Genomic DNA, 12,364 nt, shown 5'->3' on the forward strand with positions numbered 1-12,364 from the left:
TAAGCCGGAACAGTTCAGGGACAGCTGTATATGGTGAATTAAAAGAAGTGGCACAAATTTTGAGTTAGCCAAAATATGCATTTGGAGATCTTGATCCAAACATCTACAAGTTTTTATGCAAACACATACATTCATTTCTATTTACTTTAAAAAATAGCGATCAACAAGCAAATGCATGTTTAGAAATGACAGTGAACAGCAATATAAATTTGCTTGCTGTGTGTGTAAATGGATAAATATATTTCAGCAGAGTACGGTGGTTAGTGTATGTTTTGTAACTTCATTGAGCTCTGACGTGGGATTCTCCCCCCATCTTGAGAACCTGTTGCTAAATTTGATTGCCATCTTCTAGACTCCAGAGCTCTTTACTGCGGGGTGTATCACACCCTGCATCTGTGGAACTCAGGAGATACTGCATTGACAAATATGTTTCTGTGCTAACTTTTCTCATTTCCCATATGGCTGTATGTCCACAGTGTTGACGCATTTGCTTCCAATATCACCTGTATAAAGATCATTGATGGGAGCCTGTCACATTTATTCTCTAATTGTAACTTATTTTTTTCTAAAGTTTTACAGAAGGTGGATATCTTGCTATGTTATTGATTTCAGCTGTATCTGCATTGTCTTCTTTCCTGGGACATTTGCTTCCATCAACATTGTTATTTAAGTATTCAAAAAATGTAAATAGGTTTGTATGCTTTTCCAGAAATAAACTACTTCATCCAAAGATTAAAAAGAAAAGGTAATTGAAAAGGTAAACTGGAGCAATCTTCAGCAGTTTCAGTTACAAATTTTGAAGCCTGATTTTACCCAGACAACAATAGTAAGATCCCTGGCTACTGTGAAGAGCAAATTGTATTTCTGTTTTACTAAAGGTATAAAAAAATCCTCTTTACTACCCTAGTCCTCTCTGCATAATTTCAAAATCCTGGATCATTGCCTCTTAGCAGACTGTTGTGTGTTTCTGCCTATGACCTCCTGTGTGGGCTTGGGCAAGCCTGTTGTGCCAAAATCTTCAAAAATGGCTTCTCACTTTGGCTTCCTTACAGTCTCTTGCCCTTTAACTCAAAATGCAGACACCCAGGACAAAGGCTACTTTTGAAAGCATCAGCCTAAGGTTTTTGCACATCAGTTTTTGTCAGCAAGATTCAATATCAGCACACAATAAGAGAGCAGCTTTAGAACTTCTTTCTCTTTCCCTGATCTTTGGACACTTCTTGTTGCTAAAATCACTCTTGATCTTGGTTAAGGCTTGCACTGCGCTGTGGAGTGAACCGAGTTGGCCAGCTTGGACACCACCAGCAGTTCTGCTGTGCGAACATGGATGTCTGAGTAGACTGACAGATTGAAGTGCTTGGCTAGCTAAATCAGTTCATGTTGACCTCTCTGGGGACATCTACATCAGTGTTTTAGTTTGGATGAGGAGCACACGTCTGAAGTGAATCTTCCAATTGTCTTCCTTTACTGTGCTGTTGTTCTTACTGTGAAAGGATCTTGTACTATGCAAACTGGATCCATTTTTGACTTAAACTTTAAGAAATTCTCCAAGAGCAGACTTAGTGGACTGCAGCTGCAAATGGGTATTCATGTCCTAGCATTGAATGACAGCTAATCTGAATTAAAACAAACACACAAGCCCAACACAAAATGGGTACATTATAGACTTCAGATCCTCAGCACCAACTGTTTGCTCTACAGATCCACTCCTGTTACTCTGCACTACTTGCAAATGTAGACAGCCTGTGTTGTCCAAAGTAGATTGCTACTACTACCATAGCTAGCTTAGATATCTGTATATTGCAATGCTGTCTGGTGTAGAAAAAACACCTTATAATAAGCTGCCTGTTTACAGCCATGTTGGCCCCTCCCCTCCTGCCAGAAAAGTAGCCAAAGTCTTGTGCCACTTGCTCCTTCCCCTTGCCTTGTGTGTGTTCTCTCATCCAGTGAGAATCTGGGAAGTCTCAATATTTGCCCAGGACTTACAGATGTCCCGCAGTACCTACAAATGGGCCACAAAACACGTGGAAAACTGCCTGCCCACTGTGATTTACTGTAGACTCCATGTACGTGTGCTCCACCAACCCTCCACATAAACTTGACCTTTTCAGGATGCACTATGCATAGGCAAATTCACAGTACAGAGCATGCACAATAAATGTGATACTTTCCAAGCATGCTGTATCTACTAAGCACAGCTTGTGTCATTGGCTTGTACCTGTGCAACAGGAGTCATACAGCCTGGAGTGCCTGGGCATGCTCATCCTCCACCTGGGTGTATTAATCATTCCTAATCCCACATGCTATACCACTGGGGAGTATTCTTCTGCCCAAAGGGAATCCTCAGCTGCTTCTTGGTTGCAACTTTTAGTGCCCTTTGGCTCTTTCACAGGCACTTAGGGTTGAGTATCTGAGCTTCCCTCTTTAAATGAGAATAGCACTGCTCATCTCACGTGAAACACTTGAACAACCACACATAAAACCAGCTGCGTGTCTCAGGTGGATCATTGGTTATGTAATTAGCTAACCTTTGTTTGCAAAATGCTAGGACATTATGAGGTGAATATTAATTCGAGTGCAATATATTATTGTTATTCCAACTGTCTTTCAATATATTTTTAGACAACTACTCTTAAAAAGAGGAATAGTGACAGAACCAAGAGGCATTTCTAAATTAGTTTGAGGAACTGATATTTTACTTCCAACATTCACTTGTGTGTATGAGGAGTCTTAAATCATGAAAGCGCAGTACACATCCATCAATGTGTCCCTGTGAAAATGCATAGGCACGCACACACACACACACAGTGCCACACAGCCTTGTTACTGAGGTGGTATGTAATCCCCTAACTTCATCTATTTCTGAACAAAAAAGATGCTGTTCATATCAAGCCAAAATGTTATTCTTGCTAGCACTCTGTGGACAAAGATTTCAATAACATAACTTCACAAAGATCTGATACTCAAGACACTGAAATCAAAAAGTCCTACCATACAATGACAACTCCTAGGATGAATTCATGGGATTGCATCAGGTTAATTCATGCTGTAATGTCTTTCCAATATATTGGCACCCTCTTATTTGAGACCTATTTCAGGCTTTGGGAAGCACTTATGTGTGATTCTTTAAGGAATCTTGCCTGGTTTTGTTGATTTCTTTACTGTAGAACCTAATTTAATTTGAAAAAGGAACATTGCAAAATTCAGAGAAAATTAATCTAATAGATTGAGTGACTGTCAATTTTACAATTACCAGGAACACTATAGTCTTCAACTCAATTTGTATGCTGAACTTTTCATGTAAAAAACTTTTTATTTTTTTTAAAGTCATATTTGTGTCTCTGTTATACAAGTGGTAATGCCTAGGTAAGGGAAACTGAGCAATTTTTTTCAAGATCACATAGCAAGCGCATAGAAAGTTTGGGACTAGATTCTGCATTTGGCTGAAACATAAACCTCTGAAAAATATAATCGGCATATGTTCCATGTAACATATTGGAAGTTTACCACTCATTCAGTCCCAAAGCCAAACTCTAGTTGCACAGTGCTCTCTACTTGTTGTCTCCACTGAGAATAGCTCAGGCTTCTTAACTAAAGTCCTTCCTTGTGCCAGAGAAATAAATACTATGCTGTGTACCTTTAAGAAAGTTGTGTACTGTAAAGAAACCACAAATTCCCATTACAGCTCTTCTGCTAAAATCCATTGTTAACTTTATCTCCATAAGTGGGCAATGCAAGGTCTCTTGTGCGCCTAGCGTAGGACATACATTCCATTCCCAGTACCTCACGGAAAAGTGTAACACCTAGAAGTTTCTATCCCTTAAATAGCACTGTTGCAGCAGAGGTCTGCTTTGCTTGATAATTTGAGTTCCAGCTGCTTTGAGCTGTGTACCACAAACCTTTGCAGGACAAAGCAACCCATTCTGACAGGTGTTGATGAGGTCCATTCAAAGGCAGAACTTCCCATGAGAGCTCTTCCTATGACACTTGACTGCCCTGCCTTCATTGCTGTCCTCTCCTCAACCAGCTTCTGTTTAGGAGCTGGTAACAGGTTTTAGTAATCCAGAAAGCAAGTCAGTGAAGTGCTGGCAAAAAGAGGTTCCTCCCAATGGCTGGCCCACGCGATGAATTAAGCACTACCAATTATTCCTTTCACACTGGTGATGAAGCTGGGGGCTGAAGCTTTAAATGTTCACACTGAGTTCAGGCTCTGATGAGTGCCTGTGCAGAGAATAATGCCCAGAAGAGTGGAAGAAGTGAATGGTCAGTCTGTCTTTTTAGACATACAGCAAGTCAGTATATCTTTAAACAGTTTATGCATTTATTTCATTATAAAAGAAGCCAAGCACTCATTTAAGGCATGACTCTAAATCATGAAAACAACAGGAAGACTGTAGCAAGTACTCCTTCAGTTAATGCTGAAATGGTGGGATCTTTCCAGCATGTTACTAGTCTTCTAAAATGTATTGTATCTTTTGCATTACCTAAAGTTTCTACTTTTACTAGACCAAGAAGTCTTGAAGTTTGCATTATGACTGTACTGGTGAAATTTGTGAAATGCTAAAATTTTAAAAGAATTTAACTAAAGCTTAGTTGACTCGATGATCTTAGGGGTCTTTTCCAACTTAAACGATTCTATGATTCTTACAGTATAAGATCATAATCTACTTCCCTCCTTTCCAAAAAAAGACAGAAATCATAAATGTCCTGCAAATATATTGTCTTACAATTATGCACTGTTAGTTAATTTCATTTTTCTTGTTCAAGAAAATGTATTTAAATCATCAGCAATAACTTTGACGAAGCAGTCTATAAACCAAAAGATTTTCCATCTGGCCTATCATTTACATTAATCTTTCCCTTGCTAAACTGTAGCATAACCAGCTACATGGGCTGTTTCTTGTTTCTATAATATTTACAAAAATACAGGCCTGTTTTACCAAAACTAGTATACAAAGAATGTACTCTGAGTTACTCTTTATTTTGGGAGCTAATCTTAGAAATGAATAGTGATAATAAGAGAAACAGTAAAAATTACTTTAGAAAAAAATCCTGCAGACTTCTCAGGAAAACTGTACCAAATATTTAAGTATCCCATAAACCTTTTAAAAGCAGAACAGAGAACTTACAAAACTGGACCTGAAAAAGGAAAAGTTTATCTAATAATAGAAATAGTTTACCCAACATGTTCATAACTGTATGCACTCATCCTTCTAGGGAGCTGTTACCTTGAATCTTTCACTCCACGGTCCTTTTTCTGAGGCCATCTATGTTACCAAATTTCATATCAAATTTGCTGGTATAAGCTGGTGTAAGGACTCCCAGCTGCTAGGCATCACACAAATGTTATTAACTTCCTTCACATGGACCTTCGAACTGATGCCTGGGCTAGTGACCTAGGAATCAGAGAGAAGTTAGCATTGTACTTGAATAAGTAATACAGAATAATTTCCACAAATCGTCATTTGAGTGTTTCAATGAATTTGCTCTTTTGTTTCCTCTTTTCCATTTGTTCCCAGCAAATTAATGCTTTTAGCCACAGAGATTGACATGTCAAGGAAGTCAACTGAAAGGACTACAACTACCATCTAAGACCAATTTCCAGTCCAGTATAAGCACCACCATGCCATCTTCACTTTATTCAGGCTCCCAACTGCTGAACTTAAACATCTCTATGTTAGTTAGCATCTGTACAAGTACATCATGCTTTAAAATTTTTTATCCTTCCCCTCCCAGTCTTGGAATTTTGCTCTCCTGTAGTTTTATTACTTTAAGACAGCATGTAGAGATTGTGACTGTATATTTTCTTCATCTGTCATTTCCTTTTCCTTTCCCCACTTATCCTCTGCACATGTTGATTTTATGACTCTGTTGGAATTTAACTGTTTACCTATTTTCCATCTGCTCAGTCAGAGAGAAGCTGGTGAGCCTGCATTCAGGTGCTTTGGGTTTGCAGGCTTTCTAATTCCATGCATGGCACTAAACTACTGGCTGATACTGGTGCAGATAATGAAAATGGTTGTCTGAGTCCATGGAGAATCTAAACTTGATGGGCAGTGAAGCTCTTGAAATATAAAGGCATATTCAAATGAAATCATATCGTGGCCACTTTTCGCAGGTGTTGTTTGTGTATTATTGTATATAACTCTACTGTGGGAGGTGATGTGGGTCTGAGAATATCCATATCCCAGGAGTGTGAAAACAATGCATGATATATCCCATATGCTACTATGGGTAGGAAAAACAACAGATTATCTAGGTTTGCTATTTTTTTCCCACAGAATATAATGGACTCCTATTCTTGTAAGTGGAAGTTTTGCGTACGTTCACTAACAAAGATAGAAAAAACTCAATATAAGAAATCGGGCCAAATTCTAGTTCTCCTCCTAAGCCTAAGTAAACAGGTTCATTAAAGGGGGACACACCTCATTGGCGCTGCACAAGAACCACAGAACTGCTCTGTATTTAGCACAGAAGCATAAGATTCTTGCCATCTCATTCACGCGAGACATTCTGAATGGCAGAACCGTATGGGTTTGGTTACTTCTTCTCTGTCCCAAAAGCCTTGTCTGAGGACAACAGAAGCAGAGCATAACTTTCAGGGTCCAGACATTCTGAGATGGCTCCCTAGGAGCTTACCCCACTTAGTAAAACTGATCTGGTAGATTGGTTTTGCCCTCACTTGGACAGAATGGAAGTCCTCAAAGGAAGGGACTGAGAGCCTTGGGCTCAGGGTAAGGATGACAGAGCGTAAGCAAGTTTGATAGGAGTCATCTCTGTACGTGCGAGAGGGGAAACTACTTACATTGCCAGGTACAAAATTTATTTGAGTTACTGGCTACAGCTCAGTCTGTTCAATTTCTCTGTCTTATGCCCTGCTGGTCAGAAAATCAGTCCACTAACTGAAAAGAAAGAACTTGGCTAAAGAACACGGGGATGCAACTGTATGATAAAATACCCAAATGACAAAATAATATCACAGCAGAGCTAAGAAGCTATCACTACCACATAGTGAAGTGTCTGATAATTAACATGGCTGAAACCAATTGTTATTAACAAAAACCATAGAGATTTATAAGCGTTATAATTCTTATAATTATAGATCTCTCTTCCATAGAGAATTTTGATAGCGTATATCTGTGTTACGGAAATCTATAGTTGTGCTTAAAAAAAAGGTATTCTCCATTAAATTTCCTGCACTTTCACAGGGGATTTGTTCTGTTTACTATCTCTTCCAAGTTCCAGGAATAAAAATAAGTAAATCTTAATGTTCTTGAACTGCATCTGTTTGAATTCTTAGTTACATTTGTTGCCTCATCCTCAGCTGGAATAAACCGATGTGACACTGGAGTCTCCTCAATTTATACTGCTGAAGGCCTGGCCTTCTAGCACATTTAAACATAAGGTTCTATTTAAAATTTAAAAACTTGATGAGACTATGGTCAGGCTAGAGCTGAGGTTGAAGTGAACCTGAGGCAGTGTCTAGATTTGTGACAGCAACACTACCTAAAAATACAAAAACCTTGCTGGAAACAGATCCCAGAAAAAGCACTGCCTTATTAATAGAGATCAGATCATAGAAAATTCTTGCAGAGTAAACCATGAAACTCAGATGCCAATCTAATCTAAGCAATGGTTTGAAAGTCTGTTAAGAAGAGCAGTTTACAGACAAGTGGTTTCCATGAGGACCTGCTCAGTGTACTGTGGCAGGGAGTCTGTGTGTAGCTGTTTTCCCCAATTATGATGGCCAAAGCAGCAATAATAGCACTGATGTCAGCAAACAAAAAAAAAGGATATGAAAAATACAAGAGTAGACTTTTTTTTCCCCAGATGTTTGACTGACAAGTCATCGGGTATTGACCAAACGGAATACCTTCTTCTTCACAAAGAATCAGGCATTATATGACCAAGACATGTTTTCTTCTTTTTGAACTTCAAGTCCACAAGCAACTCTATAAAAAAGTAGAGAAAGCCAAGAATAAAAAGGAAATCCATTAAGAAGCAAAACAATAAAGTGGATGGATTTCAATGTTGCCCATTAGGAAGTTTCTTCAAGTAAAAAAAAAAGCCAAACACAAAACCAAACATCATGCTCTGTAGTCAACATAGTCGAGAATGGTCAAGTGTAATTTGCTTAGGGAGTCTTAAATTAGCTAAACCTTTAGCTGCATGCCCCAGAGTGTTTCTCTTGACTTATTCTTTGGAACTGGATGGCAAAGAAGTTGTGTCTCACTTCCAGGGTTGCCCTAGCCCCTAGGATACTCAGTGAGTAAACATACAAAGATCAAGACTGGGAGGGGCTGGCATGACTTCTACACACTGGCTACTGATGAGGACTCATGTTTTTGCCTTGAAAATGCAATTTGCCTTCTCCTGAATGGGGAAAGTGTTGTAAAATATCAAACATTCACCTTCCCTCCTCTTTTAGCTTAGTACTTCTCTGCAATAAAAGGGTGTGACATACCAAAGCTAAGTCTCGCATCAGCCACATAGACATTTTTAAGTCTTTTGTCCACAATTCCATCAAGTCACGAGCACTCACTAGTAAGATGTTTGTAGCTAGAACATTTCAAGAGACCAAAAGGTATAAAAAATTGCACTTAACATGTGATGGACTTGGAAAAGACTCTAACGTAGTTTGTTACTAGTGCAGTCTGCCAAAGGTGTGCATTCAGGCATCATGCATTAGAGCAGCGCAGCAGTACTGAGAGCTGGTTCAGTAAGCAAGTCCTCTCTTACATCAAGGATCACAACTTAGCCTATCTGCATTCAAAACTGTAATGACTGACCTGATGGAGAGGGTTAAGGAAAAATCTTTCTTTAACTTTTCCTATTACATTATGCAGCAAAGACAAGGTGAAATACCTAGAACAATCAAGAGCTACTTTAGAAGATGGTGGTTTGAGTCAGCCAAAATAGATGAGATGTTTCACTGAGAAAGACAATAAGAAACAGCCAAATTAGATGGTACTATTTTAAGTCTATACAAGAGTGTAATGGTTCAGGGTTGAGCTATGATGAGAATGTGGCAGCATATGTTGCAATTTACCTTGAGAGCCCTTGAAAAGTGAGAGAATTCATAGTGATTTTCTATTATAAGAATATGCCAAGTAAATTTAGGAAGAAGAGTGTCCGGAAAATCTTAGACCATGAGATTGCTGGCTGGCAGAAGAAAAGACTGACCTGATGTTGGGCTGCAGAGGGATGCTAAGTAAAATAGTAGCTATTAAACCACTATGCAACAAGCCCAGTTGCATGGTACTGCAACAACATGCAGACAACCAGTCATGAAAAAGCTGAAGGAGCATCAAGTGAGATACCTGAATCATGTGAGGTGATAGGACAGAGAACAAGAGAGGCTCCAACTGGATGGATAGCAAGATCTAGCAGGCACAATACAAGGACATTCAGAAAAAGATGGTCTATGAAGAAGGATGGCATCATCCTAGTGTGTATGCGCAGAAAGAAACAAGAAAAAAGAAATCAAACAAAAGGACAAGACAAAAGTGCAGTCTGAATAACTGAATTCTGGATTACGCTAAGCACTGTAGGCATCTAAACTGTTTCTGCTGACAGAACTGCATTTTAGACCTTGGTCCTAGCTTCTGTGTGCCTCAGTATTCCAGTAATAAAGGGATAATTTCTCTTTTTCAAAGTGATATGGTAGGGTCCTCAAATACTGTGGTATAAGAAATTTCTGCAAGATGAAAAAGATATTTTAATCAGAAAAGCAGAGACCAAAATGACCTTAACAGAATGCATCTTTCCTGATGAAATTCAGTGGAGACGTAGGACTTGCCAGCACATAAATGTACACTGCACCATTTTGCTGTTAAACCAGAGCGCGTGTGAGTAACCTTATTTTAGCCTAGGTGTAGTGCAAAAATCTCGTACTAAAACTAATGAAAGTTTACTTATAGATACAAACTGAATAATAATCATGCATAAGCATTTATGACAGGAGGTGATAAATGTCTTATATCCTTGATAAAAGTAGGGAGCCTAATCTGAACTTGAAATGTTCTGGTTGGGTATATACACTCTAGGCTACAGATGTGCCTAACCGATTATAATTTTGAAAGAGTGAAGAGAGCTCCAGTACTTGGCAGGAAGACTCTTCCACAGACTAAATCTTTAGGACTGGCTTCAACATAAATGCCAGATATGAAACTACTATGAGGGGACAAGATGCACAATTTAATTTTTAATGATCACTTAGTAGAGACTCTGATCTATCTCATCTGAGAGACTTTCTAGCTACCTGCTAGCATATTGGATCATTACTATCTCAAAGAAAGAGTGAATTCCCACATCACCTGGTGTGGCAATGTAGGACAGTGAATGTGGAGCCTGCACAGGAATTGTAGGTTTTGTTCCTCCCTTTTCCACTGACCTGCTGTGCAGCTCACATAGCACAGTTCACAAGTCCTCATCTGTGCTAGTTTTGCTGTCTCTTAAGTTCTGGGGTACTTGGTGCCACCTTCCCTTTCCTTTGATAAATTCTATTAAGTAGGAGCTAAATATTACCACAGGTATTACTCACTGAGGCTATTTTTTGACGATCTCATTTTCACTGCAGGTTTCTTGTTGGTGAGCTGAATATGCCAAGTCCTAAATATGTGATGAAATGGCAGTATGAGATATATCTCACATATCAGTAAGAGAATGAAACAGAGAAATTGTATCAGCAAGGCTGTTTTGGAGCAAACAGTCCTGACTTGAAATTTTAAATCCATTCTTAAATGAACATCTTTTAAAATAGAAAGCACGAACACAAAGAATGATCTATAATCACAGTAATGTAATGTACGTAATCTGTTTGTAACGTACTGTCCTACTAATGTAACGTAATCTGTTTATGTTAAAATAATACAGATCCAGAAACACTTTCAATTGCCTACATTTATAATGGATTTCCCTTAAAGTACCCAAACATTTCTTTTCCACCAGGAACATGCTCTTCTCAGCTTTTATTCAATTTGATTTAATCCCTCTAACAATGAAGAGGACAAGGATGCTCAGCAAGTTAAATGGATGGCAGGCCTTTGTAACAGCTTGCTTGCTCTGGACTTAAAGACCACTTACATCAGATGATACTTTCAGATGTCCATTTGTAAAAACTGATATACTCCAGGGTATACGTAGGATTTAACAGGTTTTCAAGAAATAGGTTGAAAAGACCAGTGGATATCCTGTCTGATAGCGCGGCATCTTGTTTAATGGAACATTTTAAGATAGTGTTGCTTGTTTGTATTCAATGTATAATTTTCTTTCCACAATGTCACAGTTGGAAAAGGAGAATATTTTTAAGCTGCTCTAGAAATTGAAAGCATTTATGGATAGAATAGATATATTTAAATTGGCAGCATGCTACATTTATGAAAGCCAACTTTTCTATGGAGGACACAAAAATTGTCTCCTACAGATATGCCTCTATGGTGTGCTAAAGTCATAGTTGCACAAAACCAAGCGTGGTGATATTTTCTTGCAGACAAAATCAATAGCTTGCGGCTGGTGCTTCCTGAAACAGTGTACCAGGGATCTTCCTTGCTAGTGCTGTGCAAAGCCCTCATAAAGCTACGAAATACTTTGCTGCTCACATGAATCACTACTGAAATATTAGAGGTATGTGTATCTAACCGTATCTTTGCGCCTGAATCCAGCGAATTTTATTAAGAGAACGTGCGAGCGCGCGTGGGGCTGGAAATGGGAATGGCTGTGAAACTTAGGATAGCGATGCCATCAAGCAGTGCAACTCGTGCTGCAGATGACATGGGTCTTAGGCCTCCTTCCCCGGCCCCAACCTCCCCCCCAGCTTCTGTGTTATCCAAAGCCTGTGCCAAGTACCTTCAAAAAGACAGGAGGTTCATTGTCTGCCCTGGACGAGCAGGAACACCCGTTTCACAAGGAGCGGGGAGCGCTGGCTGTGCACGGCGGCGGGGTGGCCCGCCCGGGCCGCACGGTTTCCAGCAGCCTCAGGGCACCGCAAACGGCAGGAGGAGCTGCGATTCCCGCAGCAGAGCTGCGCAGGGTGCCTGCCCAAGGGCCCGCCGGTAGAAGCAGGGCGCACCTGGTGCGGAGGTAGCCCTGCGCGAGGAGAAAGCTGGGAAACCTTACTTTTACAGCCCGTATGTGACATGACAGGTCGCGGCTTTACGACGCTCCGAGATTTCTTCACGGTCTGTTAAAAATATTAACCCGCACACTGCTGGGGGGGGGGGATCAGAAAGCTCCCGCTGAGCCGTGGGGTGGCGGGGCCGGGGGCACCACCTCTCAGCACGCCCGCCGAGCCCGGCGTCAGAGCACGCACCTGGGGCAGCCCCACCGGCCCGGAGACCCTTCCCTTCCGAGACCCTTCCCTTCC

The sequence above is a fragment of the Haliaeetus leucocephalus genome, unplaced genomic scaffold (genome assembly GCF_000737465.1).
Source record: "Haliaeetus leucocephalus isolate CR32 unplaced genomic scaffold, Haliaeetus_leucocephalus-4.0 Scaffold428, whole genome shotgun sequence".
NCBI classification, from domain to species: domain Eukaryota; kingdom Metazoa; phylum Chordata; class Aves; order Accipitriformes; family Accipitridae; genus Haliaeetus; species Haliaeetus leucocephalus.